Source organism: Microtus ochrogaster, linkage group LG10, assembly GCF_000317375.1.
Source record: "Microtus ochrogaster isolate Prairie Vole_2 linkage group LG10, MicOch1.0, whole genome shotgun sequence".
Taxonomy (NCBI): domain Eukaryota; kingdom Metazoa; phylum Chordata; class Mammalia; order Rodentia; family Cricetidae; genus Microtus; species Microtus ochrogaster.
This window is the reverse complement of record NC_022035.1, coordinates 2,265,802-2,292,301: the sequence shown is the minus strand read 5'-3', so window position 1 is coordinate 2,292,301 and position 26,500 is coordinate 2,265,802. Positions and strand designations below refer to the sequence as shown.

Genomic DNA, 26,500 nt, shown 5'->3' with positions numbered 1-26,500 from the left:
TAGGGTGGACACAACATAGTACAAACAGCATGCTGTAGCGGGAATATAGGGCTTTGTGGAGGAGGAGCTGCAGACAGCATGCTGTAGCAGGAATACAGGGTGGTCACAGCACAGTGCAGACAGCATACTGTAGCTGGAATATAGGGTGGACACACACAGCACAGTGCAGACAGCATGCTGTAGCAGGAATATAGAGCTTTGTGGAGGAGGAGCAGCAGCAGCCAGACACTGACATGGGCTTAGGATGGGGACTGGGCAACTCCCTGTGAATGTGGAGTAGTGGGAACTGGTGACGGAAGCAGGGACTGTGTCTTCAGGACAGCATGGTTCAATCATCAGACTGCAGCATACGGCTGCAGAGCTTTCGGGGTCAGAGAGTCCACAAGCAACAAGCTACACTCTCAGGCTATAGGTGACCTAGAGCAATTACTTTGGCTTTTTTTGGTTCCATTGCAATACAGAAGAAAAATATGTATATTTCTAAACGTTTGATAACCTTAAAAATTCAAGCACTTACACATTAAATCAATGCTATCTAATTCAGTGTGTTAACCAATGCCAGCAACTCAAATTAACACTTTTTTTACATATCACACCTTTTCTCTACAGCATGAAAACTTGAGAAATTAAGCTTCAAAAAATAGATACCCTGGCATAATGTAAGCCTTTGGGATGTGAACTCTATCTCCCCAGTTACCTTATAGTTTTCTGTTTCTCATACTAGAAACAGAGTATCACTGGGAGGTGGGTATGGGCCTTTGAAATGATATATATGTTTGTTATCGGCTTTGGGGAAGGTAGATCAGGTGAATATTACCAAGGTATAATAGAAGAGAGTGATTACTGGATGACCAAATAAATCAGTGAAAGAATGAACCCTCAAATACAAGATGGTGTGGCCTGCTAAGAATCATTAAGAATAAAATGATTGCTTTATTATTATTATTATTACTATTATTGTAGCGAGAGTCTTGTTATATAGCCCAGACTGACCTTTAACTTTTCAATACAGCTTACAGAGAACTGAAGTCCTTGGTGATCCTCCTGCATTAGCCTCTGAGCACTGGGGTATATCACGAGACATCACATCTAGGTTTCTTGTTTGGTTTTAATGACTGCTACAAACTGATAAACTTTTTTTTTTTTCGATACAGGGTTTCTCTGTAGTTTTGGAGCCTCTCCTGGATCTAGCTCTTGTAGACCAGGCTGGTCTTGAATTCAGAGATCCATCTGCTTTTACCTTCTGAGTGCTAGGATTAAAGGCGTGCACCACCACCGCTGGGCTAACTGTTAAACTTTCGTCAGCTACACCTGGTGCTTCCACACCATTTCCATGGTTGATAAAAATTTCATGAGTGTTTGTTGAATAAACCAATGAATGACTATTGAAACATGAACAGGAAGAGGGGGAGGAGAAGTGGATATAGATCATTGCATTTAATGCTTCAATTTGGCACCAGGCCCCAAATCTAGGTTGGCTCCCAACAGCAGAACCTGACAAGAACAAGGGCAACTAGTACATAGAATTATAGATTCTTGAATTTGGAGAAAAATAATGTAGCAGTTACCAAACAGCGGTCTGACCTTCATCAACCAGCAAGCCCTCACTGGAGGGGACACCTGAAACATTCTAGAAATGGGAACTCCCTCCTCATAGGCAGCCTAGTCCACTTCATAAATAGCCTGAGATAAAGGATCTCCATGGTGTTGATTCTGAGTTACAACTGAAAAGCTTCCCCACACCTCTTAACTGAAATGAACTCCTTGGACGTAGACCTTTCGTTAGTGTGCAAGCCCACAAACTTATTGCTGCTCCCCTCAAACTTCTCCCCTTTTGCATCGAGGAATTGGTGTGTAGCTGGTGGTGATGCATATCCCTATAATCCTAGCACTAGGGAGGTAGCAAGAGGATCAAAAGTCTGAAGGTAGCTGAGGCAACATGAAACCCTGTCTCAAAACAAACAAAGGAAAGCAATAGTCAAAATGGCATCAGAGGGAGAGGAAATCCTAGGAAGAAATTGAGGACACAGTGTGTGACTGTCCACCCAGCCCTCAGTTGTCAGCCATTGCCGGTGACAGTGATTATAAGCATGTGGACTTTCCAGCTTTCTGGGACCCATAAGAGGAATGTCTCCATGACGGAATGTCTCCATGACCCAACCATGAATTCCTACCCTGTGTTATTTTACCTCAGCAGACCTGAATTACCCCCCCTCAGCTATTCATTTGCTGTCTAACCCTGCTATTTTCAATGACTTCTTGTGTTTTGTCTCGGGACTTTGCTCCTGATTTCCTATATTTTTGCTCTTCTCTGTCCCTGCTGTTCTCCCCTCTCTCAGACAGCCCTGGCCATATCCAGTCTTTTGGCCATGTTCAGGCTACATCTTTCTCTTCTCTGGACTCTTCCAAACGCCTCTGGTTGTTTTCTCTCTCATATAAACAATAAAACCTTCCCCTTAACCATATCATGGAGCAACCATGCCATCAGTCTACACGTTTAGGTTTATAAAACACACAATCTCCCATTTAAAGCACCTTTGGTTTGTGTTTTCTTCAAAGGCCTGAGAAAACACGCATCACACGCTGCTTATATTTACCTGCCCAGTGTTCCAGAAAGGAATCATGAGGTTGACCAGATGTTCCCAGTGTCCTCACCCAACCTTGAAAGTAAACTTTTGCTAATGTCCCTAAAGTACATGGCCTATCCTGAACAGAATGCAGCAAAGAAAGAAGCCACTGAGAGAGAGAGAGCATTTTCCTCCTCCTCCTCCTCCTCTTCCTCCTCCTCCTCTTCCTCCTCTTCCTCTTCTTCCTCCTCCTCCTCCACAAATGTTTTCCTCCCCACTTTAAACAAAAATCTCTAATTTGTTGGCTCTCATGGGTAGGTTCATATTTATAGAAAACTTCAAGGAAACTAAGCACAGTACCCTTTTATATTGAGTGACATGAGATATGGGACTTCGCCCTTGTCTGAGGTGCTGATTACTCCTCAGCAGGATTGAAAATATTAAAAAAAGCTTGGAAGAGAAAGCGAGGAAACGTGTAAGGCCCAAGCCTCCCCTTACACTGTCCCTAGGTGGTGCATATTTGCATGTGGAGACGCAGGTTGACATTTTAACTGAGGTGAATGGATTCCTAGTTTCCTCTGGGTCTGAGGTATTCAAACAATTCATTCTCTTTCCCAGCGGGAGTAACCTATACCTTTCCAGGAGTGAACAAAACCACAGTTAGAAAGGAAAAGAGCAAAGAGAGGTTTTGTTCTTCTTCTTCTACAACATACACACCTTTTCCCATAACCCCTTGCTATTTTGATACTAGTAAGGTGGACGGTGTAACAGGAGAGGCAGGCCATTTGGAAAGAGGACACTGTCTAAGCACACATTCCCCCCTGGGCCGGTTTCCCTTTCTGTGACCAAACCCCACCAACTACGAACGTGCCATAACTCTGTTCTGAGACTCAGCTCTCAGATCATCTGTCCGCACACACGTTTTTAACATTCAACAGCTTGACAAACATTTAAACACTTCCATGTGGTGCACTCTAAAGCCTTAACAGTATTGTAAAGGAAAGACCATAGTCTGATGCAATCAATGAACTCTACATCTTGTCCAGAGGAGAAATAGGTACACTTTCAGGCCAAGCTGGGCAGACACTCTAGTCTGCGTTCCACAAAGAAAATTGTCTGCCGGCAAATGAGAATAAATGCTCTGTCATCATTTATTCATTAGCACCAGTTCAAATATACTCATCATTGTGGCTTCACACAGGACATTATAATAAAATATAAATCAAGCGATGAGTCAGATGGAAAACCAGATCAAAAGATTTAGTCTCTAAGAGGGACTGGTTGGTAAAGTCCTGGCTGTGCAAGCATGAAGAACTACCCAAAAAGTTCAGCATGGCTGTGCAAGCCTGAGGACAAAGAGACAAGGGGGTCTCTGGAGCTCTCTGTCCAACCAACCCAGGTAACTGAGTGTGCTCCAAATTCAGTGAGATACCTGACTCCAAAAACAGGCATGAAGAGATTGAGGAAGATGCCCAGTAACATGAAGCTTTAGCTTCTACACATGTGTGCACACATACAAGCACACCTGCATACCTATGACATACATGTACATAAAGTCAACATGGCTCCTCTATGAGTCCCTTTCTGCCTCTCTATCTCTAGCTCTCTCTATCTCAAAAGAATTAGCTTAAGGACTTCATAGAGAAAAATGAAAGCCCCAAACCATCCTGTCTGCTGTTTCTTCAACAGAAAGCTCCCCAAATACCCTTGTCACAACAGAGATGTGCCCCATGATTTGAATTCGGGGAGGAAAGGTTTGCAAAGCCCTAGGCATTTCCATGACCAAATGCACACAAGGACCAGAATCACAGCTGGTGCTACATTTTAGGAAACGATTTTTTTTTTGTAACTAAACATATTAAAAATGGCCTAAACGGGAAGAATCCAGTCTTTCAAGAAAATTATATGAGATTTATTCTGCTTTCTTTTTCAGATCAACTAAAGCCTAAGGTGTGTTTTTCTATATGCCAAAGCCTTCTGCTTGGAGACAGAAAGATGTATCGGGGAACATGGGAGTCTAGACAGAAAGCAGACAAATCAATAAGTGTAAGCCGAAATAATGTTTTTCACGAAGCGCTTATCATTGGTTCCCAGGAGAGTAAGATCATCTCTATGTCAGAGAAGAGAAGGTTCCTGCTGTTAGCCAATGAAAGGATCCTCTGGGCCTGTGTACTCGCTCTCAGTAAGCTTCACACTCCCTCTCTGGGCTGGGCAGTTATCCATATTGACAGAGGAGTAAACCAATGCTCACAGAGGCAGTAGGTAGGTCACCTCACATCTTCCTAATACACTGATGCTCACACAGGCTGTAGATAGGTCACCTCACATCTTCCTAATACACTGATGCTCACACAGGCTGTAGATAGGCCACATCACATCTCCCTAATACACTGATGCTCACACAGGCTGTAGATGGGCCACATCACATCTCCCTAATACACTGATGCTCACACAGGCTGTAGATAGGCATCCTCCCTCTACTCCATGTTGCCTTTTAGATGCTGTGCTCCAGTCATCTTTTCAAAGGCTAAAATTGTACAGAAATGATCGGTGAGAAAACTAGAGAACGTTAAGAAGGGTTTCTTAACCTTGGTATCATTGCAAGTTTAGCCTTTGGTGTGGAGTCTGTCTTGTCCACCAGCTTCCCGTACTTCTCACGAGCTGCCAGTCGCCGTCCCTTTGCCTAGTGTGATAGGGAAAATTTGTCCAGACATGGCCCAATGTTCCAGGGACCATTGAATTTCACTTAGCAAAGGATCGTAGGACCTCTTAGCTAAGAACAACGGGTCTGAAACACACAAAAATGACTTTTGATTTTTTTTTTTCTTACTGAAATCCTTAAGCAGAAAGAGGAGCTATCCACACAGCCACCGTTTTCTGAAAGCTAGAGATGGCCCATCCACCTATGCACTTTTTCCTGCCATCCACTTTTTAAATACAACCGCAAAGAAGAAGGAACCTGGTTCCAGAAACTGTACCACAGCATGGAGCACCTGGCCACACAGAAGCTGTGTAAGCGAAGCATGAAGAGAGGAGCTAATGGTACTCTGTTTGTCTGTCTGACCCCCTAAAGCTGGCCTGCTGGAGACTGTGCCCCAGTGTGGACTCCAGCATTCTCCACTTACAAAGGCATTTCTTCCACACTGCTGGATAAAATAAGAAGTACAAAAAGGGAGAGAGGGAGGGAAGAAGGGAAGGAAGAAAGATAGGAAGGAGAGAAGAAGGGAGGGAGGGAAAAAAGGAACAAAGAAAGGGAAAGAGGGAGGGAAGTCCAGATCTTAGTGTGTTTTGACCACACGCTATAAAAATGCCCCTTTGCTAAAGGAACCTTCTATATAGTTATTATAGTATTTATATTTTAATTGAATATTAAATTCATGCAGGATGCCGTTATTTTATCTTTAAATGCCAACGTTTATGATATTCTGAAAAATCACATTCATGATAATTTAATTATTTTCTTTTGCTCGCATGAGTGTGTGCGGTATGCTTGTGTGGTGTGCAGGCACATGGTCGGCATGGGTGTTCCCAGGTGCACACACATGCTCACACAGAAGTCATAGAAGGACATCTGCTGCCCTGCTCTATTAATCTCTCCTCTATTCCCTCGAAACAAGGTCTCTCACTGGGTCTGTAGCTGGTTGGCAGCCAGCGCGTCTCAAGGATGCTCCTGTCTCCAGCCCTACAGTGCTGGGGTTACAGCCAGGTGCTGCCACATCCAGCTTTTTACGTGGGTTCTGGGAATGTGAACTCAGGGGTTCAAGGTTACACAGCAAACACTCTTACCCACTGAGCTGTCTACCCAGTCCTCGTGGTAACTATTAAAATCCACGATTAAAACATTAGATGCCAACCAAAAACTGTGATGTCAAAGAAGTGGTGACATAATTTAAAAACATTCTTAAGAATCATTGCAGTAGGGGGCTGGAGAGATGGCTCAGTGGTTAAAAGCATTGCCTGCTCTTCCAAAGGTCCTGTGTTCAATTCCCGGCAACCACATGGAGGCTCACAACCATCTGTAATGAGGTCTGGTGCCCTCTTCTGGCCTGCAGGCATACACGCAGACAGAATATTGTATGCATAATAAATAAATAAAAATATTTTTTTTTAAAAAAGAATCATTGCAGTAAATCATAATGAGGCTCACTGATACCTGTGGCCATGCTGATCTGTTGGCTAAGGACATAGTCAGACACCAAATTATCTTAGAACTGCTTCCTTGATTGCAAAGAATGTCCTCAGCATAGCAGCGACGCTTTCTGCATTGCCGTACTGATAACGCTAGCTCTCCTATAGCACAAACTAAAACAGTGAGCAGCACGAGTGTGGCAAGGAAACAGCAGAGCGTAGAGCTCAAGCCTTCAGGTATATGTATATACCTTCGGGTATACACCTCCAAGAGAATTTCCGGGATGGCGTTTACTACAGACAGAGCACTGAGGATGTGCGGTGAGGCCAAGGCCTCTCAGGCTTCAGTGCAGAACCGGTGTTCCAGGTCTCAGCATCATCCCTGTAGCAGAGAAGTCCCGGAAGATGGGGAGGCTGGAAGGAGATACAGCTTTGCATCAAAGAGCCGAGCGGCTGCGAGCCTGGGAAGATTGTCTTCGAGCTGGGCTAGGTGAGGGCTGTTAAGCATTTGGTTTTCTACAAGATGCCTGAGGACTCGTAAAAAGCATGTGAGTGTGGCTTCATTTTCAATACATGAGACTAGGCCACACTGAGAAATGTATAAATTCCGTGTTCTTTCTGATAAGATGTTCCGGCTTTTCCTACCAGTGTGTGAGCGAGCATGTTCCTGAAGGACGCTGGGTGCTGCTGTAATAAAAAGCTACATTAAGCAGTACTTTTGGCAACCCACACACGGATAAAGAAACTGAGATGTGGTAGGTAAAGAATGGATGGACTTTGGACTTAGGTTGATCTGTATTTGAAATCTAGCACTTCCTTACCTGGCCTCAGGTGGCCTGCGACCGGTGGCTGGATTGTCCAAGCAGCTCTTTGTTTGTGTAAGAAGATAAGAGCATCTACCTTCCGGGATTTTGGAGTGTTGTGATGAACTACTGGGTCAGTAATAGAGCTCCGACTGAGCTCTGGGTAAGTGCCAGAATAATGGACTAATGCTCCAGCCATGGCCACTGCTGGACGCTTCACCTGCTTGCAGACTGAACTCATGTAGATGTTCTGACACGTGGGCTCTGGGTGAAATGCCAAAAAGATGACAGATAAGAGCATCTTTTTTCCTTGGTTAGCCCTGGCCTAGCGCTTTTGCCTTGCTACATTTCAGCAGTGACTTCTGTGCCCCCCCCCTTCTTTAAGGACCAGTGTTTCTTAATCTCATTGCATTTGAAAATATATTACTCTTACATTAAAATATAAAAGCAGATAAATTTAAAATATTGCATCAACAAGATTCAGTGCCTACCCCGAATCTTCATGTTTATCCTCTCCAGTGTCTACGGACATAAAGAGGTCAACTCAATAATAACAACAACAACAACAACACCAATATTAATAGTAAATAATAGAATCATGGAGACTGTGAGCCCACCTAGATCTCTTCCAGACTAGTACTTAGGCAATGGAGTTTACATTGCTTTGGGATTCTTGTGCCAGCCTTCCTACACAGCAAAGCAAGGGACATAAACCTAGCATTGTACATCTGAAGGGTGGTACTCTTCAGGTGAAGGGAATCTGGAGGTATACTCAAAACATCGAACCCAAACAAATACAGGGTTCCACATTTTCTAGGTGATGTAAAATCCGTATGTTTTAAACAAAAGGAATCTGTGGTCAAGGGAGCAGAAATTCACATAGTTTTGAAATCCTCTGTTTAAGGAGGGGGTGTTCAATGTTTTATTGCAAAGGGTCAATAAATGGAGCTCGAGTTTATAATATTATCCACAGTTACCAATCAGGTGACAAGAAACAAGGCAATACTTGTGGCTTAAAGGTTAATCTAAAAGAAAACGTTTTTTCAGGGGAGTTTTTAGGGTAAAAGTAGATCCTGGCCGCCCCAACAAGTGGTGCTGCCCACTGATTCCATGACTCACCGGTTAAAGAGATAAGTAGTAGTGAAAAGTACAGGAAAGAGGTTTACTCATCATGGCTGCCTTGGGGAAAGGGGCAAATGAAGGGGTCTGGTGTCCCCAAGTTTGTCTTTGAGGTTCTGGTAATGAGCTTTTCATTTAAATGGCAGCAAGATTTCAAAGAGTCAAGGTCTATATAACTGAGAAGCAGTCCTGCCTACCCATAGGCCACAGCCACTTCTGTAAGATAACTGGTTTACCAAATGTCCAAACTGCGTGGAATCTCTTCCTGGGAGCCAAGTTCCTCCTCTGATTGACTTCAGGACTCCAGTCTTTCCCTTCCCCTATATTAGGCCTTCTAGTAACTTTTAAATAGTTGGTGTACATTAGTGTAGCAGCACAAGTTTCTCTAATAGATGTCTTCTGACAGGATAGCTACATTTTACTTTCTGTTATTGTTGTTGCCAGGGTGCGCTAGCCGAGGTGGACGATGTCTGGAGTAGGCCTGCCGGACTGGTTTGAATCCTACGCCTATCATGCAGCAACCGTGACCTCTACAGATTACTTCACTCAGTCGCATGCTTAAATGGTCTCCACCTCACGGATCCAACCGAAGGACCAAAAAAGAAATAAAACAGCTTATGACCCAGTGTCTGAGATGAAAGCAATCAGAACTCCTCTGTCTGGAAGGTGGTTACAGGCAAAGGCCTGGGCTTTGAGAGCAAAACCCTAGCCGCTTAACTTGAATGAATCTTAGGAAGTTACTTGATATCTTTATGACGTAATTCTTAATCTTTACAGCAGGATTACAAGCGATGTCTGTGTCATGAGTTTTCCTGCAACTTTATTTTAAAATACAAGTGAAAAGATATGAAAACGAGGTCCATGAAAAAGAGCTCGGCACAGTTTGGTAGCCGTTCTTCCCAGCCCTGCTGTCTTTAGTGGACACAATGTGAGGAGAGAAAGCAGAAATAAAAGATACTTAGTGTATCTGTGATCCCTTCATCTGGTGCCCGTTTAAGTGACAGAAAGAAACAGGGAAAGATAAAGCCCATTATGAAACCGGCCTGGGATGGATAGCTTGACATTCATTTTATACTATTGGCCTACATAGCTGTCTGAACATGTTCAGGGCATGTGGCTTTCCTATGAACTGCCTGAACAACACTGGACTCAAGGAGGAAGTTTAGTAGATGTAGACTTGGGGGTTGATATTTTTAGGAAAGACAAATTTTGGTGGAAATTTCACAGTACCTCCTTAAAAGCCGAACGCACTATAGCAGAAACACCCTTCTACCATCTCAGCCGCTTGCTGGAAGCTAAGATCTCAGGCCCGTGGTCTACTGACTCTGCTCCTTTCACCCTATGCATCGAGTTTCTTCTCCTCTCTTCCCATAACCCTAACGGTGGTTTCTAATAAAGATACAAGGAAACTTTTAATGGACAACCAATCCAGGCAAAAGCTCAACAGCAATGGGGTCAGGGCAGGCTGTGGGCAGAAGGTGTGAACCTGCACTGTCTGCCCTCAGGAGGACAGTGCACAGAAGGTGGCAGTGTCCCAGAGACCCATGCAGGTGCGCAGAGATGAGAAGCCCGAAACAAGGCAGAGACGTACAAATGCTCCAGGAGACTGGACATAGTGCCTGAGGCTGGGCAGGGCGGAGAGGTACACTCCTGTCCTGTGTTAGGTGGCTTTAAGAGACTAACTCATCATCACTGGAACCTCAGATCTCATGTCCTGAAGAGCTGGTTCCAGTGAAGAGATGACTGTTCCCTAGTGCTGGGACTGCCAGATTTTGTTCCATTAAGAATCATGGTTGGGTGGAAGAACAAAGTTAAATACATTTCCGGATAGCTAACCATTTAGGAGCCAGGTTGGCCATTGTAATAAAAAAAAAAATTAGAGGAAATACTACTCAGGTTCTCAAGAGGACCCCAAGTGCAGTTAGCATCGGATGCTCCCACTTCAAAGTTACCAGCACTCTAATACTGATCGTCACATTCCCTCCAGGAACTTCCACAACTGCACGGAATTATTCCGGGGACGGTTATTCGTCACCATGCCATTAGCCAAGGTTATCTCTCGGTTGCTGTCATGCTTCACCGTGAGCTAAGCCTCCTGCGAGTCTGTAATGTCTGGAAGCAATTCTTCCGCCAACTCTGAACTGCGTCAACTCTGTTATGCGTATTTTGAAGACAACTCTTGCAAGAAAATGGCTGGCTACCTGTTCCTGCCTTATAGGTATGGTGGGGTCAGGACTGCCAGAAGGTTTATTCCATTTTCTGCCTTTCCTAGAGCCTCCGGTTTCCTAAGGGATTTCCTTTCCTGCTCCTCAGCCTCGGGTTAACTGTAGCCGAGGTAGATGTCGCGAGACACCGGTCCACTCAGTTCCCCACCAGGGCTGCCAGGCTCCCCGCTCTGGATGACGACTCACAGATTTATATGGCCAGAAGAATTCCGGGTGGGAGTGGGGGAAGGAGAGTCAGGCAGCCGCGAAGGTGTTTACCAAAACATATCCCCAGCCACACTTTTTTTTTTTTTTAAAAAAAAAAAAATCCAGCAGAGAGAGAAACTGGCATCTTGCGTGAGTGTTTAATTAAAGCTCCCTTTGGAAGTGCATTCTCGCCCTCCGACTTGGCGGGTAGCAACAGCATCCAAGAGCTTTACAGACAGCTGGGAAATGTAATCAAACAGCATCCTTCCCCTCACTCTGCAGCTCTCCCTTCCCAGGAGCCATCAGCTGGTAGCCCACAGGGGTGCGGACAGCAAAGCTGCAGATCTTTTGCTCCCCAAGACAAGACCAAGGCGGGGCGCCTTGGTATGCCTCTCCCAGTGCACAAGGTGGGCCACAAGGTGAAGACACCCTTGACCCTTCCTCCTCAGCCTGCGCTTCTCCACTCCCGGGCAGCTGCCGCAAGGGCTGCCGCTGGAGGGCTCCAGCCTGAGGCACCAGAGTACGCAGGAGCTGGGGAAGTCACCCAGGCTGTGCCCAGTGGTAGCTGCAGCGGTCACTGCTATCGTGCTGCTCCCGGTGTCCTGCTGATGTCACCCGGGCGGAGGGCTGCGGAGGGGCTCCGAGGTGTCTGCGCGGAAACGCGACCTCCCACCCACCGGTTACCTGGACGCTGTCCGTGGAGGTTCACAGGGGCGGTGGAGGAGGCAGGGGAGGACGGAGAGCGGCGGGCCTGCGCCTGCAGGATGTGCTGTCTCACGCTGCACTGTTAGGCTCTCGCTCCTCCCGGAGCGATCACTTCCTCTCTCCTGAGCCTGACACTGACAGCTCCCTGCACCCGGGCTGCGGGACTCGCCCCGCCCACGGCCCACGCCCTCCACGCCCGCGCCTCCCGCGGGAGGGCCTCCGCACAGCGCAGCACCGCCTCGGCCAGCCTGGCAGCGTCGAGGGAACCCGGGGACAGCCAGTCCTTGGCCACGGGCGGCGCACACCTAAGTTACTGCAAAAGAGAGCTTGCCAAGCTCCTGATGATTTCCTCTGTGGACAACTTTCATTCCCAGACAGAGAAACTTTAAGTCTTATAAACAGAAACAGACTAGTTTTGTTCCATCCGTGCTGTACAGGTGCATCTGAACCCAGATTTTTCACAGAGATACCCAAACACACTCATGCACAGATACACACAAACACACAAACATAAACATTATATCTCTATGAATATATTAGTATATACACATGTGTAAACAATATATACACGTATAGACACATACATGTATACATATAGGAATAGATATACATACACGCATGTACACATGTTATAGATAGGAATAGCTATATACTCATATGTGAGCACAGATATGCCATATGTGAATATGTTTATATGTATATTATAAAGATATATAGATATAGTGCGTGTGTACAACTTGTTTTCTATTGCTTCTCAGACATCCTGCCTCTTAAAAATCTGAGTAACATTCTTGAATTTCCCCCAAGTTGATCATTCTAGCAGTTATAAGACTGAGAAATGGACTTTCGGGTGTTAGGCAGTGTGGGACTGGGACCACTTTCTGGATGGTCTTCTCATCATTTTGTTTGAACATCCGGGCCATCAGTGTGAAGATGAGAGTGTAAACGTGTGGAGAGCCGGTACTGCTCTCTAACTGTGGCTGCTGGTCTCTCTACCCAGGGCTGGCAAGTTCATCCATCCTGTTCACATCTTCTCCAGTTCACCCATCCTGTCGCCACGGAAGCCATTCTTAGACGGCGTCAGAGCCAGCTTTCCCCAGTCTTTCCGAGCGAACTGGAGACCAGTGGCTCTGCAGGAATTCCCCAGGCCTCTGCATCCAGCCTCTTAACCAAGCAGCTGCTGGGTTCTTGGTGTTTCGTGCATGATGACAGCCATTGCTTGACCACCTACACTGTACCTTGTAGGACAATTTAATAAATCCTCTATGAGTATATATCCAGTCTCCCAATTCCGTCTCTCCACAGAGCCCTGAGCAATATAACCCTGCAAAAGGAATTTAAGGCTCTGAGAAGTCACAAAGTGCCACAGCTCCCGAGTAACCTCCTAAGATATGAGTTCCATTTGCCCCAGCGTTCAGTTTACCTGGGAGCCCTTTTGCCTGTCTTTACAGCACAACTTGTGCAGTGCCCACCGCCTTCAAAGCGTTGCCTTAGGCACATCACATGATTCAAAACTTAGGAGAATTCAGTTTTTATTCTTAAAGTAGGGTAGAGCAAGGGAGCATAATCAAAACAATTGTAAATGTAAGCAATGTTTGAATGGGTAGATGTTATTTTAACAGCAGACACGAAGCAGGGGGCATTTCTAGACATAAAAGTCCAGAGGAGAGAAACCCCCAAATGAACACAGCAAATAGTAAAGGGGCCAGTAATTTTGAGAGCGGCAGGATTCATGGAGAGTAGTACTGGATTCATAACAGAGGCTGAAAAGATGTACTGGGAGCCACTGATGAGCAGAAAAAAACAAACAAAAAACACGTAAGAACTACCTGGCTGTGACTATGGCGTGGAGATTGGATTTACAAGAAAGGGCTGAAGAGATCAATCAACTTCTATATAGGATTCCAGGATTTGCTTAGTTCTAGCATTACAAATATCCTGTAATATATGCTCAGCGAATATTTAAGCTATCGATCGTAAAATTAGTTTTATGAGTTACTTCATTTTATTTCCTCAAAACGAATTCAAAGTAGAGCCCTGACGAGTTATTTGAACATTCCTGTTTGTTGAAGCATTCTGCCTAATAGTCAAAAAATAGATGCAGCCCAAATATGTCCACCCATAGATAGAAGGATAAAGAAAATTTTATATGTATCTATATAGTAGAAATTAATATATGCTAGAAATTAATACAAGATACAGTGACTTCCCACATATATATATATGATTATTATATAGCCTCAAAAATAGACATAGAGTCTGTTGAATGCTCTAAGATAAAGACATATGGAACATATTATATTAAGTGACATAAGCCAGTCACAGAAGAAAAAAATTTTTTTCATTCATATGAAAAATGTAAAAGAGCCAAAATTACACAGTTATTTTCCAATGGGAAAACTTACAGGAATGATTAGATAGAGTTTTTGTTTGCTCATTTGCTCTGTTTAGCAAGATAAAAAAAAAAAGCTCTACTGGTTAGTGGTTTAACAATGAGAATGTACTTGGCACTAGTGAACTAAACCCTTAAAATAGTTGAAACATTGTACTTAGTTTATGTGTTTTTGCAATAAAAACACAGTTATACGTTATTTTCATTATCCAGTTCCTAGACATGGAACAGACACTGTGAGACCAGAAATGGACATGACTGAATGAATCGTGTTTCCAGAGACTGATAAGACCGACTCTAATAGGGAAAGGATATTTTTTAATCAAAGACATTTCCCATGAAGATATTGAGAAAAAGGAAACTAAACATCAACTGGGAATCGCAGTTGGAGACTCCTTGAACAGCCTCTGGGTGGAGTAATGTGGGCAGAGAGAGATTTCCACAGATGGTGTTGAGGCTCCGTAGTCATGGGTTAGACCAATCATGCAGAGAGGGTGGGTGGTGTTTTTATTTATTCTCTGAGAATTTCATACAAAATATTTTGACCATATTCTTCCATTTCTCCCAACTATCTTGCAGATAGTTCCCTACCTCACTGACTCCCAACTTCATGTTCTTTCTTTCTCTTAAAAAACCAAATGAGCCTTTTCTTCAAGATGGTGCCGAAAGCGAAGAAGGAAGCCCCTGCCCCTCCCAAAGCCGAAGCTAAAGCGAAGGCCTTGAAAGCCAAGAAGCCAGTGCTGAAAGGCGTCCACAGCCACAAAAAGAAGAAGATCCGCACTTTGCCCACCTTTCGGCGGCCCAAGACACTGCGGCTGCGAAGGCAGCCTAAATACCCCCCGGAAGAGCGCGCCCAGGAGGAACAAGCTTGACCACTATGCCATCATCAAATTCCCCCTGACCACCGAGTCAGCCATGAAGAAGATAGAAGACAACAACACACTTGTGTTCATTGCGGACGTCAAGGCCAACAAGCACCAGATCAAACAGGCTGTGAAGAAACTCTATGACATCGATGTGGCCAAAGTCGACACCCTCATAAGGCCCGATGGAGAGAAGAAGGCTTATGTTTGGTTGGCTCCTGATTATGATGCTCTGGATGTTGCCAACAAAATTGGAATCATCTAAACTGAGCCCAGCCAGCTAATTCTAAATATACATTTTTTTTTCACCATTAAAAAAAAAATGAAACAAGCTAAACACAAAAATGCATGAAGGCTCATTTGTGGTATCCAACTACTCGCGAGCATGAGGCCTGCCCTAGAGTGTAGGTGATATATCCAGTGCCACTCTGCAGAGAGAAACTAATCTGTCTTTCTGCCCTACAAGCTACTCACTGAGAATAATTCCTTGGCGAGGTCTGAGACGTGTGCCCACTTCCCCTCCGCCGGACTGGAATCTGGTTTACTTTGAGCTTGTGCAGCTCTTGTGTCAGCTGTCACAGTCAAGAGAGAGATCTTTTGAATTGATAGGTCATAGTTTTTTAGTAAGCATAATTCCAGGTTCACAGAGAAATTAAAACAAGGTCCAGTGATTTTCCATACTCCCAGAGACTATCTGGGCATCAAGCCCTCCTCAGTTTCTTCCTGTGCTAACACTTTGCAATAATGTGATACATTTCTTTTTGCTGTGAGCTGGTATTGACACAGGTCTGACTCCAAAGTTTACATAAGAGTTCACACCCTACATTGTACAGTTCTGAAGGACAAATGCACAATACTATGTATCCACCATCCTAACAGTTTTATCACACAGGAATTCCTAAGTTCCACCTGTTGGCTCTTCTTTATCTACCTCCCTCCAGGTTCTGGCTACCACAGTCTAGTTAACATTCAGGCTTCCTTTTCCAGAATGACATGTAACTGATCTCTCACAGTGCACAGATTCTTTTACAACTTCTTATGTCTCAATAGTTCATTTCTTTTTATCATAGAATAATGTTTTAATGTTTAATATACCAGTTTATCCACTCACCTACCGAAAGACATCGTAGTTATTATGAATTAGTAATTACGAATACAATTTCTATGCACATTTATAAGCAGACTTTTATGCATGCTTATGTTTTGGGGTTCATATGAATAGCTATCTAAGAGTGTTACTGCTGTATCGTTTGATAAACTTAATGATAAGCTTTCTAGTAAACTGCTAAGCTTGTCCCCAAAGTGTCCCCTGTTTTCACTGGCCTTGATTCCCAACAGCCACGAGTGCCATGTTTTGGATTTGAGCCATTTTGATAAGTGTGTATTTATATATCAGTGTAGTTTTAATTGGTGATTCCATCATGAAATTCAATGGCACTGTCCTTTGTTGTGTGCTTGCATCAGTATAAGTTTGTTGCTGAGTTGTCTGTTCATTTTATGAATTTAGATCTTGTTGAATTTTAAACATTCTTAGTATTTGTATTTATTATCCTATTTGTGATGGGAAGTGTTTTCTCCATTCTGATACTTGCCCTTTCCTTCTGTTTTAAAAAACTACATTTCACAGAGCAGCAGTTTTAAATTTTAGTAAAGAAGAATGGTGATTTTTTTACTTTCATGGGTTATGCTTTCGTTTTTCTGTCTAAAATGTGGTCAGCAGACCCAGGGGTACAGAGATTCTCCGTTTTCTTTCAAAGGGTAGCGGTGTTGTATTTTACACTTGCATCTATGTTGATATTGAGGCAGTGTCTATGAAAAGTGTACTATGTATGTCTGGTTTATTTGCAGGTGGGTTTTTTGTTGTTTTAGTGCCACTTCTAGAAAAAAGACTGTATAAAATACATATCGCTTTTTTGTATAGCATATACTGTTTCTTTTCTTTAAGTGAATAGATTTTTTAAAGTCTCATCATACGGTGCTTCCCAAACCAAATTAGATTCCTGCAGGTGTAGTGACACAGTCCAGTATCAGGTCGGGCCTTTGTTCTGAATTAAGGGATAGCAGATTAAAGATATTAGATTTTGTATTATTCAACAACATTAAAAGTAAATACAGTTATAATTTTGTTATACATTTGTGTTAGTTACTTTTCTGTTGCTAAGATAAAATACCACGACCAAAAGCAACTTGTGGAAGGAAGAGTTTAACTTGGCTTACAGATCCAGAGAGAGTTTATCATGTAAAGAAGACATGTCAGCAGGCAGCTAGAGCAGGAAGCTGGCTGATTCCATTTTGTCATACAGGAAGTCAAGGTCACAAATCGGAAGTGGGCCAAAGCTAGAAACTCAAAGCCCACTCTTAGTGATGCACATTATCCAGCAAGCCTCCATGGCCTAAAGTTCCATAACCTCCATAAACTGCACCACCAACTGGGGACAAGGGTTCGAGCACGTGATCCTATGGGGGAAATTTCTCACGTGAACCTCTCCAACAACATTCTGCGCAATGCTGATAACCTATTTCCCTGCGGTGAGTTATTGTGTTTTGTGAGTGGTTACCCAATAACTTGGATGATAGGTTTTAAAATATAGTCTTTTCAAAGAATAATGGGTACTTCTGTGCAATCGAAGACATCGTAATGATAAGGAAAGAAATTTTTCCATCAGATGAAAGTCTCAACTTCCACATCAATCCCTCACTTCCAAGTTAGAAATAAGTTCTCAAAGATGGGGCTAAACAGCAAATTATAATAGGCTGAGACATTCCCATCCACTGGCCATGAAGGTACACTTTACTCCTAGGAGATAATGTCATGACTAGTTCACCTGAGGAATTAGACAGTCGGTTCAAACTTAAGGCCCTCTCTGCCTTGCTAGTTTTATAACTATTACATGTGGAAGTTACAAGACTCCTATGATATTCAAATCTCTGGGACTTTGAATGAAGCAATAACGCTTATTCCCTATGATAAGTAATCTGTAAAGACACTTGTTGTAGTCCCTAGTTGGGTCTTTAAACCAGACTACATGGAACTTAGACCTTCAAAACCTCTTGATTCAATGTTAAAAACTGAGATACTGCCAGATTTATGGGACCACTCAGACCTCTATCCACTACTAGACTTCCAGACACAGTCTAGAGTCAGAGCATCTGTCCTTCATCAGTGCTGATCACGGGTGTGGCACTGTGCCTCTCCCCTCTTCCTGTGGCACTCAGTTGCACACCAGCTCCAACAGCACCTTGGATACGTAGACTCCCAGTCATGCCCAGTCTCCTGTGCCAATCATTCCTCAGCCTGCACAGTGCCTCAAAGAAACAAAACTGCAAATAAACTTCAGTGGCTCAGTGTCTCTAAATCACTAAAAGGAAACGAGAGCCACCAGAATCAGGTGTTAAAATGTGAAGTGTTTGAGGTTGGTGTAGCTCAGCTGGTAGAGTGCTTGTCCAACCGTTTCAAAGGCCTAGGTTTCAGCCCCAGCGCTGCCTGCGGTAGCACATTCCTGTAATTCTAGCATTTGGGAGGATCAGTTTGATGCTGTGCTCAGCTATAGAGTGAGTGAGAGATCAGCCTATACTGCGTGAGAACCTATCTCCAAATAAATAGACAGGCTAATTAATTACCATAAAATATAATAGGCATACAAAAAGGAAACATACTTGAAAACACTTCTTATTTAGACTTCAGATGATATGTAATTTATGCTAAGAATAAACACCCGTGAAAAAACTAATTTATGCCACTTCCCCTATCAATCCACCTGTTTCTGTGCTTCTGTTATCAAGCAGAAGCCGGTTTGTCTGTTCAGATTCAAAACAACACTTGATGTCCAGGAATGAGTGTGTGTTTTGTGTGTGAAAAATTCAAGAGCGGCTTAAGGAAAAAAAATCCATGATTCTATCATTAATCGTGATTCCCAATTTTTATTTACCTGAGCTTTTTCATGAAGAGATAGCATCTATGCTTTTAAGCAGTACGCAGAAGGCTCCGCCGTAAATAAGTAGGCACCTGCAAGAGCATGCCCTAAATAATTGTTCTTGGCTTTGGAAGAATAAGCTAAGATGTCTGCTGTGTGACTAGAGGGAGGTTGCGGGAGGTCCTTCCGCTCCTCCAGCCTATAGCTGCTGAGATACCAGCCCATTGGGGCGTGGTCTCTCTCCCTTTAAAAAAGCGGCCACTTCCTTCTCTCACTCTCTTCACTTCCTGCTTCGCCGGCGACTAGACTCCCTTCCTGGTTGCACAGAGGGCTGACGGTGATCTGTAAGTTTTTTCCCCTTTAAATAAATACTACCCTATTAATCATAATTCCAAACTGCTGTGGCATTGTTTGTGACTTATGCCTTCAGAGGGAGGTTTTACTGAGGACTCGTTGGGTAACTTCAGAAAGCAACTCTGATTATACTGTAATTCCCTATATTTGTATATAGTTGTATTATAGTCACCCACCCGACCGCCCCTTCACTTTTGTAACCATGTGTCTCTCTACTGCCTCCCTACCCTCCTGCTTGTGTTGCCTCTCAATGAGTTTCTCAAGGATGATGCAAAGCCAAAATGCATGGTTTCAATAATTCATATACAATTCTACCATGGACATAGCCTGTGCAGCAACAGTCAATAACTTTCCATCTGAGAAAAAAATCATTTGAATCACTAAAATTTAAGAGCAGTGATTACAAAACCCCGTATTTTTCTTGTTTCAAATTCTTTTTCTATCATTGCCTAAATATAAAACTTTGTTTATCTCACCTGTGAAACTAGTATATATATATATATATATATATATTTCTTGTGTTTTAAATTAAATTATTATTTATTTATTTCAGACTTCTATTACTAGACATCAAAGAAATCTATTTCATCAAATAATTAATAAGCCACTTCTGGGCACATTGCTTTTCTAGATGATTCCCTAGAAACTTATTTTGTAGTTTTTGCAAGCATTCCTCAGAAAGACTGTAATAGAGTGAACCACCTGTATGCTTAGTTCTTTAAACATATTTTAAGTCATCTACATTTATTTATAGATAACACACACACAAACAAATGTACACACACAGTATTAAAGTGGAAATTGCAGGTAATTAAATCATACATTTTTTCCTTTTGAGTTTGCCTTATTTTCTGTGCATTGCATTTCCCAGCAAGCCTGTTAGATGCCAGGTTATTTTGGTAACAGTATTAGGTATGGCCATAGATCAACATTTACATAGTAAGCTTCTTTTTTTTTTAAACACCTTGAGCAAACACCACATCTTATCAGCTAACAATGGTTGTGGCATACATATGAGAATTTGGGACCAGTGAAGCACCCCTTTACAAGAGAGCCAGGATGTGGGTGGAGTTGAGGTGGAGGGGAATGTTCGTTTCCTGTCCTTGCCTGGGCAGACATCATATATTATTATATTGTTCTGTGTACTCCAGGACAGATCAGTTAGGTGATTATTGCACCACTCTGGTTACACTGAGCCACAAGAGATAAGAAGAAGGTCTTCTCAGTGTCCTGCAGTGAACACTACAGTCTTCACTAAGCCATGAAAGCTTTTAAGTTGTATTTGTTTGTTTGTCTACAGAAAAGATTTTAAACTATATCCCAGGCAGCCTATAACTCATGACCCTTCTGGCGCTACTGTATCTTGATGTTAATCTTATTATTGATTATTTTAGAGACAGGGTTTCTCTATTAGCCCTGTCTGTCCTGAGCTTGCTGTGTAGTTCAGGTTGGCTGCAAACTCACAGAGATCCTCACAGAACGAGATGAGGCTTTACTTTATGGTGTGTGCCATTGTGTAACATGAAGGGTCAGGCCTGCTTGTTTGTGTTTCTGTCCCACCCAGTACTCCACAACTTGTTTAGCCCCAAAGAAAATCACACATAGGTCTCCATAAATTATAAGCTGATTGGCCCATTAGCTCTAGCCTTCACTGGCTAACTCTCACATCTTGATTAACCCATTTTTCTGATCTATGTTAGCCATGTGGCTCAGTACCTTTTTTCAGTGGGGCAGATCACTTCCTGCTGCTTCGGTGGTCTGGGCAGGAGTGGGAGGAATCAACGTCCTCCTTCCCAGAATTCTCCTGTTCTCATTATATCATTTCTACTTTCTGTCTGGTTTTCCCTCCTATACTTCCTGCCTGGCCAATCAGCACTTATTTAAAAGATGATTGACAGGATGCAGGCATTTCTCCTGCACCATTGTGTCCTGTCCTCAGTCCTAATTTTATAAATGTGCAATATCATAATCAGATCATTGTTATTTAGAGTAAACTCTTCATTGTAGAGTGTGTATGTATGTGTGTAAATGCTTGTGTACATGTACGTACTTCAATATTGAGTACTAGTTTGGAGTTTGTTAGATGGCAGCTACTCTATATCTCTAGAAATGAGCTCAAACTGGACTGTAGAAGGATTGCTGGGAGTTCAATAAAAGACAGCATTCCTCAAGAACTTGGAAAACCATTTCCCTTCTGCCCAAAGAAGTCATTTTCCTTACATGGTGAAGGGACATATGGCTACCTGTGGTACCTGTCAGTATATTAGAGCTCATGCCGAGCTCCATGCTCCCTTACTATTACACAAACACTGGTAAAGATTTCAAAGTCCACACCAGTCCTTGGTCCTTCTCTCTCCCCAGCTACTACTCATCTTCCTTATAATCTATATAATTTGCCAACCCACTCTCTTTGTCTCTTGTTACCCCCCTCTCATCCCTCTATCTCTCTTGCTATGCTTTATTCTGTAGTTATTATTTCCACTCCTCCCTCCCTCTCCCCGATTTCCTAACCTTGGCCATGTCCAATCGACTTTCTTTTCTCTCTGCTCCGAAACCTTCCAGAGGCCTCTGGATGTTTTCTCTCTCTTAATCACAATAAAAAACAATTCCCCTAATAGTGGAATTGGCAGTTGGACAGTTTTTTTTCTGAACCCCCTTGCACACAAGTTGAGAAAGATGATTTTTCAACATTAAAGAGATGGTAGCTGTGAATGTGTTTATCACTGGGTCATCTTTTGCTTTTCTTGGCGTGTATGGTTATGATTATAGGATATAAGTTGTTGGTGGAAGTGCTCACACCATGTGTAACAAGACACAGTTTTTCTGCTCAGAAAAGTAGCAAAGGAAAATATCTTCAGAGTGTTTTAAAAAAATTCAAACTTATTTATTTTGATATTCTGTCAGTGGGTCTATATATGTCTTTTCCTAAAAGGTGTTTTTTTCTTATTAAAATTTCCTCATCACATGGACTGAAAATAAAAGATTAATTATCATAAACTGTTGAAAACAACTATGTCTTTTACTTTGTAATTTTTAATACTACATCATCATTTTCAAATCACACTGTCCCTCCTCACTGAAGACTCCTGTTTATAGAGATGAGTTGCTGAACAATCGGCTGATAAATTGTTCTCACTTGTCAAGTACTACCAAAGTCGCAGGATAAGGTGTCAAATGGGATGGTTATCATCAAGAGGTCAGCGTTAAGATCAGGATGTATTTCGTGTTTCATGTCTGTGTTACGGTACAGTGGAATGAGGAGGGAAGGGAGGAGGAGGATGGATGTGGTAGTGGAATATGAATGACAGCTAAATCGTTGGGTCCTGGCAAGAAGTTCAAAGAAAGAGAGAAAACACAAACAAATGCAGAGACGGGCTCAGTCAACTTCGAGTTTAGACTCAACGTAGGATGAAGTACTTTGTTTTATTGTTCCAGCCACTTTAACCTTGAATGGATGCAACTGCCTTTCTGTCTTTTAAATACCCCCTCTCTGTTGGAAACATATGGCTTGCTATTTTTAAAGCATCAAGATTTATAGTTAGAATCAAGGCTTTTTTTTTTTTTTTAAGTGCAACTTCAGAAATTTTACCTAGGCAAGAATTTGTGCTAGGGCTGACATCTGCACTCAATTCCTGATGGTATTGTGTCCTTGTTGACTAAATGCATCATTGAATTCTCCTTTCATTAGACTATGTTTTCCCTATAAAAAAAATACTGTGATGCCTCATCCCACAGTGTCTAATGTGGGATTAGTCACAGATTCTACTTTTTGAATTCTTTTCTCCTGATCAAACATGTATTCTACAGGCAAAATACATATGGAAGAACATTATTTTAGATAGTAAAGGTTGTGGGAAAGTTACACTTTAATCGCTATTCACAAGTTATCAATAATTCTTTAGTATCTGGGGCAAAAGTCCCGTGACTGAGCATGCCAGGGTACTCGAAAAAGAAAGTGGAGGACTTTCTGTATTTTTTCCTCCCTTTGGTATGAGGATCAAAAGCCAACTTCAGACATGTTAAGCATGTGCTCTCCACTGTGCCACACCTGCACATCCAAGAGAAACACATTTATATGAAAAGTTTTACCATCAAAGGGATGAGTGAGACATGTTTAGCATCACAGATATCCTTCAGCCATAGCTATACCCAAGAGTGAGTAAAAATTTAGTGGGGAATGGCAGAAATTTGACTTTAACCATCATCTTTGTTTTTTTGAAATACATGACGGATGTGTCAAATTACTAGTTCATATTGCTTGTCTTAAAATAATCTTATGTTAACACTTAAATATTTCTCAAGTTTTCTCAAATGACAGAGAAATGAGGGGGTTCTCATAGAATACAAAGGCCATGGGACTTGATTTTCATAAATGATAATTTTACTCCCCACATCTATTCATCTGCCACTCAGCAAACACTTACCAAATACATACTATGCACCAATAATGAAAAATGCAACATCCCTTTGTGTTAGGTTCTTCTTGGCCATTATCATTACCTCTTGGTTTACGCCCACGAAGAGCTGAAGCTCACGGAGGGCCATTTTCTTATTCCTCTTCTCATTGCTGTGACAAAATAGATGCCCAAGAAGAGCAGGTTCAACCAGGAAGGGCCCATCTTGTGCCCAGCTTGAGGGCTCATTCCTGGGGAAGGGCTGAGGGCTCTGGTTGTGGCAAAAGAGAGTGAAGTGGCTGGTCACATCTATCTGCAGTCTGGAAGCAGAGGAACACCAACACTTGTATTCACTTTCTTCTACCCCCCCCCTTTTATTCAGTCCAGGACCCCAGACCATGGCTGGTGCTGCCACATTGAGGTTGGGTCTTTGCACTACAGTTAGACTTCTCTGGAAGCCTCCTCTTGGGTATCTTCAGAAGTTATTTTCTGGGAAACACCAAATCTTATCAAACTGACAATGAAGATTAACCTCCTTGGTCAGGAATTTTCTGGAGAACTCACCAGTTGTAAAGGGTAAGACCCCAGTTCACGCTGCATGAAGCCAGAACTCCAGTCCATGTCTAGCTACATAGCCACCAAGCAACTAACTTTGATATTTTATAAGATCTATAGTAGACAGGAAGCAGAGGACCAGATTTTATACAAAGACTTTCAGGATTTTAATTTTAGTCAGATAGATATTCACTTGACCTCAGCCAAGATAGTTTGTTTTCCTGCCTTTTATATTTTTCATTTGAGAAATGGAAAGATGAAGGTCACCTACCGCATTGGGCCAGCCTGAGAACGAAACACATTAGTACAGCAAAAGCTCTTAGAAAATGCCACACGCAGAGTGATCACTGTTATTAAGTCCTGGGGGCTATTTATTATCCAGAATTACATCTTAGCAGATCTCCAATGTGGTTTGTCTCTTTTTCCTGATTTTTTTTTTTTTAATTTGGAGTGGTCGGCAAGACTAAATAGTAGCAGCTGTTCAACTGTTAGCGGTAACAGAAGGAAGCTGTGCGAGAAGGGGGTGGGAAACACGAGCTCGCCAAGAACAGAAAGAACACACAATAACCTGTCAGAAAAGGAATTGTGAAAAGTTAGCCTACAGTAATACACACACACACACACACACACACACACACAAGCAAACATGCACTCAAATGTTGTATTGTAGATAGCAAAGCTGGTAAAAATGAAGATGCTCTGAGACAGTCTTTCCATCTGACTGTCAGATTGTTGAAACAATGAGCATCAAAGAAAAGGGAATTTCCACAGGAGTCATGTCTGAGAAAGAAAGGCCACTTTCCAGATTTCTACGGATGCCAGACCACCTGACAGGATGCTACTAAAGCCCCAACAATGATGGGCCAGGATGGGCAGCACCGCGCCTTGACCAGGATTGCTTAGATGTGTGCACCCTTGTTACTTTATTTAAGCTTTAATCTCCCTTCAGATCTCCCAAAGGCAGAACTGGTAAGTTATTGGATCTTCCTCTTACTGGTGTGGCTGTACTGAATAATTCTCTTCTTTCTGTTCTCCTCTATTAATTCGGACCAGTTTTAATTGTTTATAGAGGATGAGTGATTGAACCTGGTTTGGGGGATAGTCTGTGACCTCTAGGTTAGAAGACACTGATAGTTCTCAGGAATCCAAACAAACCCGCAGAGCTGGAGGTCGGACCAGCGCATGAAATGAAGGCATGAGTTCAGGAGGCAGCGGAACAAGCAGTCCTGAGTTCCCCACCATTTGCTGTACCATCATCCGCGGCTGTGCTCAGGTGGACTCTCTGGCTTCCCACAAGCCTTTCACAGCTGCCCTCCCCCCTCAACCTCACCCTCCTCTCTATCATCTGCCACCAGCCTCTGATACAAGCTAACATTTTAAGGACTCAACACTAAACCTTTCCATTCCCACCAATAGCGGGGTTCAAAATCCACCACCGTCCCTTAATCCTAAACACAGTTAGCCTAGCAAACAATTTTACCAACCGTTTTATAGTCGTGGGTGCCAGCGGGAGAAGCCTATAAATTCCAACAGTGAGCTTTACGAGTGGATATGAGTAAGCAGAGCATCCAAGTCAAGGACAGGTGTCACCAGAATCCATGGGGTTGGAAAACACTCGCCAGAGACGTGACCTCATGCTTAAGTGACCTCCTCACTTAACTCTATGCCTCTTTTGTCTGTTTTTATTCTGTTCACTTGTGTGATAAGTTCATAGTAGAAGAAATTGACCTTATTCCTTTAGTAATCCTAAGCAAGGGCACTTCCATGTGTGTGAGAGAGTGTGGACCACATAAGTGCCTTTGATGGGGTATGGTACTAACATAATCATACTTCTACTACTAATTTTTGAGATTTTTTTTTTCAGATCTTAACAAGATCATCTCTATCTTGGGCACATTGTATTTCACCTGCCACTAAATATAAGCATACAAATTTAACAGTTCCATGTCTTAAAAAGAGTAGATATCACTGATGAAGACTTTCCTCAACAAACAAAGGCTGGTGGGTTTGAGGCTGGAGAAGCTCAGTGGTTATGAGCATTGATGCTTTTGCAGAGGACCCGGGTTCCATTCTCAACACCCAAATGATGGCTAACAACTGACTGTAACTCCAGTTCTAAGGGGTCCTGACCTTCTTCTGGACTCTCTGGGTACTGCATGCATTCAGTGCACAGGCCTACATACAGGCAAATCACCCATAAGCATAAAACAAAAGTAAGTACATCTCAAAAACCCCCAAACAATAAGCTGGCAGGTTTATGGTCACTAGACCTACCTTACAATAAACACCAAGGGT

General features: G+C 42.8%; 1 protein-coding gene across 7 annotated transcripts in view; it reads right to left on the bottom strand.

Annotated features, from left to right (window-relative positions):
• Window positions 1–11,965, bottom strand: part of Dync1i1 (dynein cytoplasmic 1 intermediate chain 1) — a 304,734-nt gene extending 292,769 nt beyond the window's left edge. For 3 of the 7 annotated variants that reach the window (XM_013352447.2, XM_005363700.3, XM_013352448.2), the window contains exon 1: window positions 11,713–11,964. The gene's annotated coding sequence lies outside the window, so the exon portion shown is untranslated. Of the gene's footprint in view, window positions 1–11,712 lie in introns of all 7 variants that reach the window. The other 4 variants (XM_005363697.3, XM_005363698.3, XM_005363699.3 and 1 more) reach the window with 4 other exon arrangements.
• Between the last annotated feature and the right edge of the window lie 14,535 nt (window positions 11,966–26,500).